Consider the following 6,801-nt stretch of genomic DNA (forward strand, 5'->3'; position numbering starts at 1 on the left):
TTTCCCCAAAAGGGCGAAACCAGGTCGGTAACTGTGAGTTTTACATACACTTATGACAGTTTTTTTTTTTTTTTTTTTTTTTTTTTTTTTTTGTATACAATATCGAGGCTCGTGAAAGAGCGAACATTAATCACACAGAAAGACAAACCGACACATAAAACATATAACATCGGGAGCGGTAGACAAGATGGGGAGAGAGGGGGAAGGACACAAACACAACATTTGAGAGCAGGGACCGAGAGACATGGAGACATCGAGAGATCTGAGAGAGGGTGAGGGCTTTGGGGGGGGGGGGGCATGGGAAGGGGCCGGTGGGAGAGGTATAAAACATATGGACACTGCCAGGACTTCCAGGAAAGAAGTTGGAATTTCAAACAAGGTGGATCTGGGGTGAATTAGCGGGGGTAGAAAAGATCAAGGTTTTGGATGGGGGAAGATAAGAGATGGTGGTGAACAGCTGTTTTAAAGACCTGGAGGGAGGAGTGGGATTGAAGGGAGTGAGGGAGTTTGTTCCAGAGGCGGGAGAAAAGAGGAATGAAAGAGTGAAGGTGAGCAGAGAGCCGAGATTTCGGCAGTTTAACCATCAGAGGGTTGCTGGCAGATCTTGTGCGACCTGTAGGAATATTTGGGGGACAGAGCACAGAGAGAGCTGGGGGTGCAAGGCCGGAGAGGAGTCGGTAGAAGACAGAAAGACCACCTACCTGCCTGCGGTGAGTGAGTGAAAGGCCCTCAGAGATAGCTTCATCGCGGGAGATTCCAATAATTCTGAAAGCTTTGGTTTCAACAGCGTGAAGCCGAGCTAGGTGTGAGGCAGGAGCACCGGCCCATAGGGGAGAACAGTATTCCATTGAGCTGCGGATGAAAGCCTTGTATGTGGTGAGGAGCTCAGGTGTGCCGAGGAAGGACTTCGCACGACGGAGGATGCCCAGTCGGCGACTGGCTTTGGAGGCCAGCTTGGAAATGTGGTTTTCCCAAGAAAGATCATGGCAGATAGTGAGACCCAAAATCTTGAGCGACAGAACTTCTTGGAGAGGATTGTTGAGAAAGTAGATGGGAGGGTTGTCCAGTCGATCTTTTCGGAGAGACATAGTAAGAGTGTGAGATTTGTCAGGATTGAAAGACATGTTCCACTTGTTTGACCAGTCTGTGATTTTGTCCAGGTCTTCAGAGAGTGAGGAGGCAGCAGACTGCCGATCTGAGGGAAGAGGAATGGAGCGGCAGAGAGTGGAGTCATCAGCAAAGAGATAGAGAGGATTTTCGAGAGAGTCAGAGAGATCATTGATGAAGACCAGAAAAAGCACGGGGCCCGGAACACTGCCTTGGGGAACTCCAGCCTGAACAGGAAGAGGAGATGAGAGAAACCCATTCAGGGCCACACGTTGACGACGACTAGAGAGGAAGTCCGCCAGCCATGCGTGGAGATTTCCATGGATACCAAAGGAGGAGAGTTTGGTGAGCAGAGCGGGGTGCCAGACCGTGTCGAAGGCATGTGATATGTCGAGGGAGACAGCTCTAATTTCCTGTTTGGCATTGAGGACCTCCATCCATTGTTGAGACAGCAGAAGCAGCATGTCCAGAGTAGAGTGACCTGGTCTGAAACCAAATTGATGATCAGAGATCAAGCCATTGGAGAAGAGGAAAGATTTCATATCCGAAGCAATGATGGATTCCATGACTTTGCTGATAATTGGGAGAAGGCTGATTGGTCTGTAGTTGCTAGTATCTGTTTTTGCACCTTTTTTGTGCAAAGCGGTGATGTTGGCTGATTTCCAAGCAGATGGCAGTTGACCTTGAGCAAAAGAGAGGGTGAAGAGAACAGAGAGAGGGTGAGATAGAGCAGCAGAGCAGGATTTTAGGACCCGTGGGCTGATGCCGTCGGGTCCAGTTGCAGAATCAGAGTCGAGGGTTGACAGAAACTTTTCCACCTTGTCAGGAGGAAAGGACACGGAGTCCAGGAGCAGCAGGGTACGACTGGGTATGGTGGGTACAGAGAGGGATGGGTTTGGGACACAAGATTTAGAGGCAAACACAGAGTTGAGGCATTCAGCTTTTTCACGCGCGGAGTCAGCTGTGTAGCCGTTTGAGGTAAGGGAGGGGATGGAGGGGGAACAAACACCAGAAACGGATTTGACCAGACGCCACCAGGATTTGGAAGAGGGAGACAGATAAGAGAGTTCGGTCTTGAGAACGGAGATATTGTTTCCTGGCTCTCCTGAGGGTGGACACACACTTGTTTCGGGCTTTGTGAAAGGAAATGAGATTTCCTTCCGTTGGATTTGCTTTCCAGGAGACGAAGGCAAGTTGTTTCTGGGCAACAGCCTCACCACAAGATTCCGTGTACCATGGACGGGAGGAAGGGTATGACAACTGAAGACGAGATGGGATAAATCTGTGCATGAGAGAGAGCAATTTACTTTGGAAGAATTCCCAGGATGAGTTGATGTCAGAGGTGGTAGAGATGGGAGACCAGTCCAGATGATTGATGGCTGCTTGAAGACCGTGCCAGTTGGCCTGAGTGAAATGCCAGACTCGTCGACGCTGAGCAGGCTCCCTGAGGATGGTCAGAGAGATGTCCACTTTAACAAGGACATGATCAGATGATCCGATCGGAGCAGAAGAAGAGCAGCAGACATTTTCAGGGAAGTTAGTCATAACCAAGTCCAGAAGAGAAGATGTTCCGTTGACTGAGATCCGGGTCGGGAAATTGACAGATTGTGTCAGTCCCAGTGAGTCGCAGAAGTCCTTTGCTGAGGAGCCATGGCTGGTGAGAGAGGTACCCACACCCAGCCAACTGGCATGATGACAGTTGAAATCACCACATATGAGGAAGAGAGAGTTGGGATGAGTAGATAGAAGTTGGTCCATATCATCAGACAGCGAGATGTAGATGGAGTCATCACTGTTTGGTGGACGGTACAACACACATATGAACAAGAGGTGGGAGCGAAGGGGAAGCCGTAGCCAGAGGTATTCCTGGGGGTGAGGTGGAGAGAGTGCAGTGCAGGGCGAGTGAGGAAGAGAGTTTTTGATAAAGATAGCAACCCCGCCTGCAGGACGAGGCTCAGGTCTATCATACCGGAGGAGGGAGTAGCCCGGGAGAGATACTATGGAATCAGAGACATCATAAAGGAGGAAAGTTTCTGTTAAGCAGATCACGTCTGGTTTGACAGAAGCAACCTGTATGGAGAGATCAGTTAAGTTTGAACGAAGGCCCCGGATGTTTGAGGTCCATACCGTTAATGAAGAGGAAGGGGGAGCATCAGATACAGAACAGGGGGGAGGAGGGGTAGGGTAAGATGTGGAAGAGGTGGAAGAGGTAGGGAGAGCTGTTGAAGGTGTGTCAGAGATTTCAGAATAGCTCGGAGAAAGGGAAGGATGGGGCGGACAAAAGGTTTGATGGTGATTGGGTGAGCCACAATGAGGTGTTATTTGAGGAGGGGGAAGAGCGAGGCAGAAGGTTGGGGGAGATGGAGGTGAGAGTTTGAAGGGGGAAGAAGCGGGGAGGACGCTTTGAGGAGGGGGAGTGAGAGGGGGGAAATTGAGAAGCAATGAGGGTGGGGAGATTTGAAGGGGAGGGGTGAGGGGGGAGTTTGGGAGGGAAGGGACAAGGGGAGGGATTTGAAAGGGATGGGATATGGGGGAGATTTGGAGGGGAGGGGTGAGGCAGGAGTCTAGGAGGGGAGGGGCGAGGGGGCGTCTTGGCGAAGGGGGGCCTTATCTGAACTAAGATAAAAATTCTGCTCAGTCAGAGGGTTCTCTTGAGAGCTTGACAGGCAGAGCGTATGTACATGGCAGTGACGTCATTACGTGCGCTCATTGAAGGCTGGAGAACTGAACATATATTTGGATTGCTTTGCTCCCGGCTGCATCCAGGGGATTCCATATAATGAGTGGATACCAGAGATAATGTGCCATGTGGCAGATGGTACTTATCACTCCCATTAAGGTACAGCATAGCTGGATGGGATACCTTAATGGCGGTTCACCACTGATGGTATGAAATCGCATAGTAACTGATATATATATATATATATTCCCCACACCCTCCGGTGAGTTAGACCAAGTGGTTTGGTCCATGTGTACAAAGCCAATGATTGGCTGTGGGGTGGGGGAGTGGCTAGGAAGGTGATTCAGAGGGATAAGTGGCCATTTTGGAGGAGGGCTTATGGCAGAGTGCTTTTCCGGGGGTTGGAGAGTGTCCAGCTGCAATCTCTCCACCTGAAGGGTGACGTTGATCGAACTCTGGCTGCCTACCACTGGGGCCTGCCTTGGGGCCTACTCGTGGACTTGCCCACCCCTACCCTCTCGTGCTGGGCCTGCCTTGGGGCCTACTGTTGGGCCTGCCCTGGGGCCTACTGTTGGGCCTGCCTAGGGGCCTACTCGTGGACTTGCCTACTCCTACCCTCTCATGCTGGGCCTGCCTTGGGGCCTACTGTTGGGCCTGCCCTGGGGCCCACTGTTGGGCCTGCCCTGGGGCCTACTCTTGCACCTGCCTACTCTTGGACTGGCCTATTTGGGTTTTTCCCTCTTTTCTCCCTTCTTGGTTTTATGTGTAGGAAGAGATTTTTGTGTGATAATCCATAAATAAAGACAGTGTGATTGAAGGCTTGGCTTGGTGTGCTTCAGGCCGTAACAATATATATATACAGACTTGGCATTTAATATGGAATATTTTTTTTGTGGGGGTGAACTTACTTTTCAAGATGACTTAGAACCAAAAGTTCATTGGAATTATGTTGAAATTATTCTAGATTTTGTTAATGTGACCTTTAAAAGAAACAAAAACCACATTTGACATTTTGAAGTAAATAAATTGATCCTTGAAAGTGATGTAAACTGATATCGAACTCAATTCACGGACAGTAATGTGTTAAACGTCTGTACGTTTTCCAGAAGTATCTCTTTATTTTGCACATTAGCCTGTCAAGCTCTCAAGAGAACCCTCTGACAGAGCAGAATTTTGATGTATGTATATATATATATATATATATATATATATATATATATATATATATATATATATATATATATATATATATATATATATATATATATACTGTCTATATATACTGTATATATATAGGCTAGAAAGAAATGTATATATATAGGCCCAGAAAATTGTTGGAATTAAAAATATTTTGGTGTCCACATGTGTATTTCTTTGGTTTGCAGTGGAACAAAACAAAAAAAGCTGAAAAAACACCAAATCTTAGCTTATTCCACACAGAAATCCTAAAATGGCCCAGCCAATATTATTGGCACATTTTAGAAGTTGTTAGAAATAATTAGATTTCAAGCAGGTGATTCTCCCTTACTTTAGAATTGAACTCACCGATGGTGAGCCTGTAATAAAAAAAAAATCACTCATTCAACCAGTTTGAACAGAGAAAAGGAGTCATTCTGCTGTTTTCTGTCACTGTGTGTACCGCAATGAGCATGGAGAAAAGAAAGAAAACCAGAGAATTGTTTGAGGTCAGACAAGATTGTAGCCAAGCATGGACAATCTCAAAGCTACAAGTCCATCTCCAGATACCTGGATCTTCCTGTGTACACCATACGCGATGTTATGAGGAAGTGTGAGGTCCATGGCACTGTAACCAACTTCCCTGGACGTGGCCGCAAGAGAAAACTTGATCGAAAATTGCAGCTTAGGATTGTTCGAATGGTCGAGAAAGCACCTTGATCAACTGCCAAACAGATTCAAGCTGACCTTCAGACACAATGTACAACAGTTTCAACTCGCACCATCCATCAACAAGTCGATGAAAGAGGGTTCTTTGATAGGACCCCACTGCTGCGAGAGAGACAAAAGAAAGCCCGACTGGAGTTTCCCAAAACACACCTGAACAAGCCAAATTACTTCTGGGAGAATGTCCTGTGGACCGATGAGACCAAATTAGAGCTTTTGGGGACAGCACATAATCTCTATGTTTGCAGAAAACAAAATGAAGCCTTCAAAGAAAAGAACACCTTACCTACAATCAAACAAGGGGGAGGTTCAGTGATGTTTTTAGGTGCTGTGCTGCATCTGGCATTGGGTGCCATGAATGTGTGCATGGCATCATTAAATCAGGAGATTACCAAGACATTTTGTAGCACAATGTTCAACCCAGTGTCAGAAAGCTGAGTCTCCGTCGAAGGTCATTGGGCTTGCAGCAGGACAATGACCCCAAACACACTTCAAAAGCACCCAGGAATGGTTCAAGACAAAACGCTGGACTGTTGTTCTGAAGTGGCCAGCAATGAGTCCAGATCTAAATCCCATTGAACACCTGTGGGGAGATCTGAAACCAGCAGTTGGGAGAAGGCACCCTTCAAATTTGCACAAGAAGAGTGGGCCAAACTTCCAGTGGAGAGGTGCAGGAAGCTCATTCATGGCTGGAGCAAGCGCTTGACTGCAGTTATTTCTTTTTCTTTCTTTATTTTTATTTTCCATTTCATTCTCCAAAATTCATTTTCCAAAATGATATTTCTTTTTATTTTCTGACTTAAAAGGACTAGTGAGGTATCTGTGCTACGCATGGGTGAGAGGCCAGAAGCAAACAGACAATACAGAAACGGTGAATGCCAAAGCATGAAACCAATAAATTCCACATTCCTGTAGCACCTTCAGTCGCACGTCAAACATGGACAGCAAGTTCGGGAAGGACTTCCATGAAAAACGTTATCGTACGCAAACAAACGGGTACGTTCACGTATACAAACATCGATCGTGGGACCGTGGCGAATCTGCATATGGCGATCCGCGAATTTCACGTTTAGAAGGCCGAAACCATCACGGCATTTCGTCATTCACTTGAA

The sequence above is a fragment of the Myxine glutinosa genome, unplaced genomic scaffold, assembly GCF_964187855.1.
Source record: "Myxine glutinosa unplaced genomic scaffold, kmMyxGlut1.1 SCAFFOLD_161, whole genome shotgun sequence".
NCBI lineage: Eukaryota > Metazoa > Chordata > Myxini > Myxiniformes > Myxinidae > Myxine > Myxine glutinosa.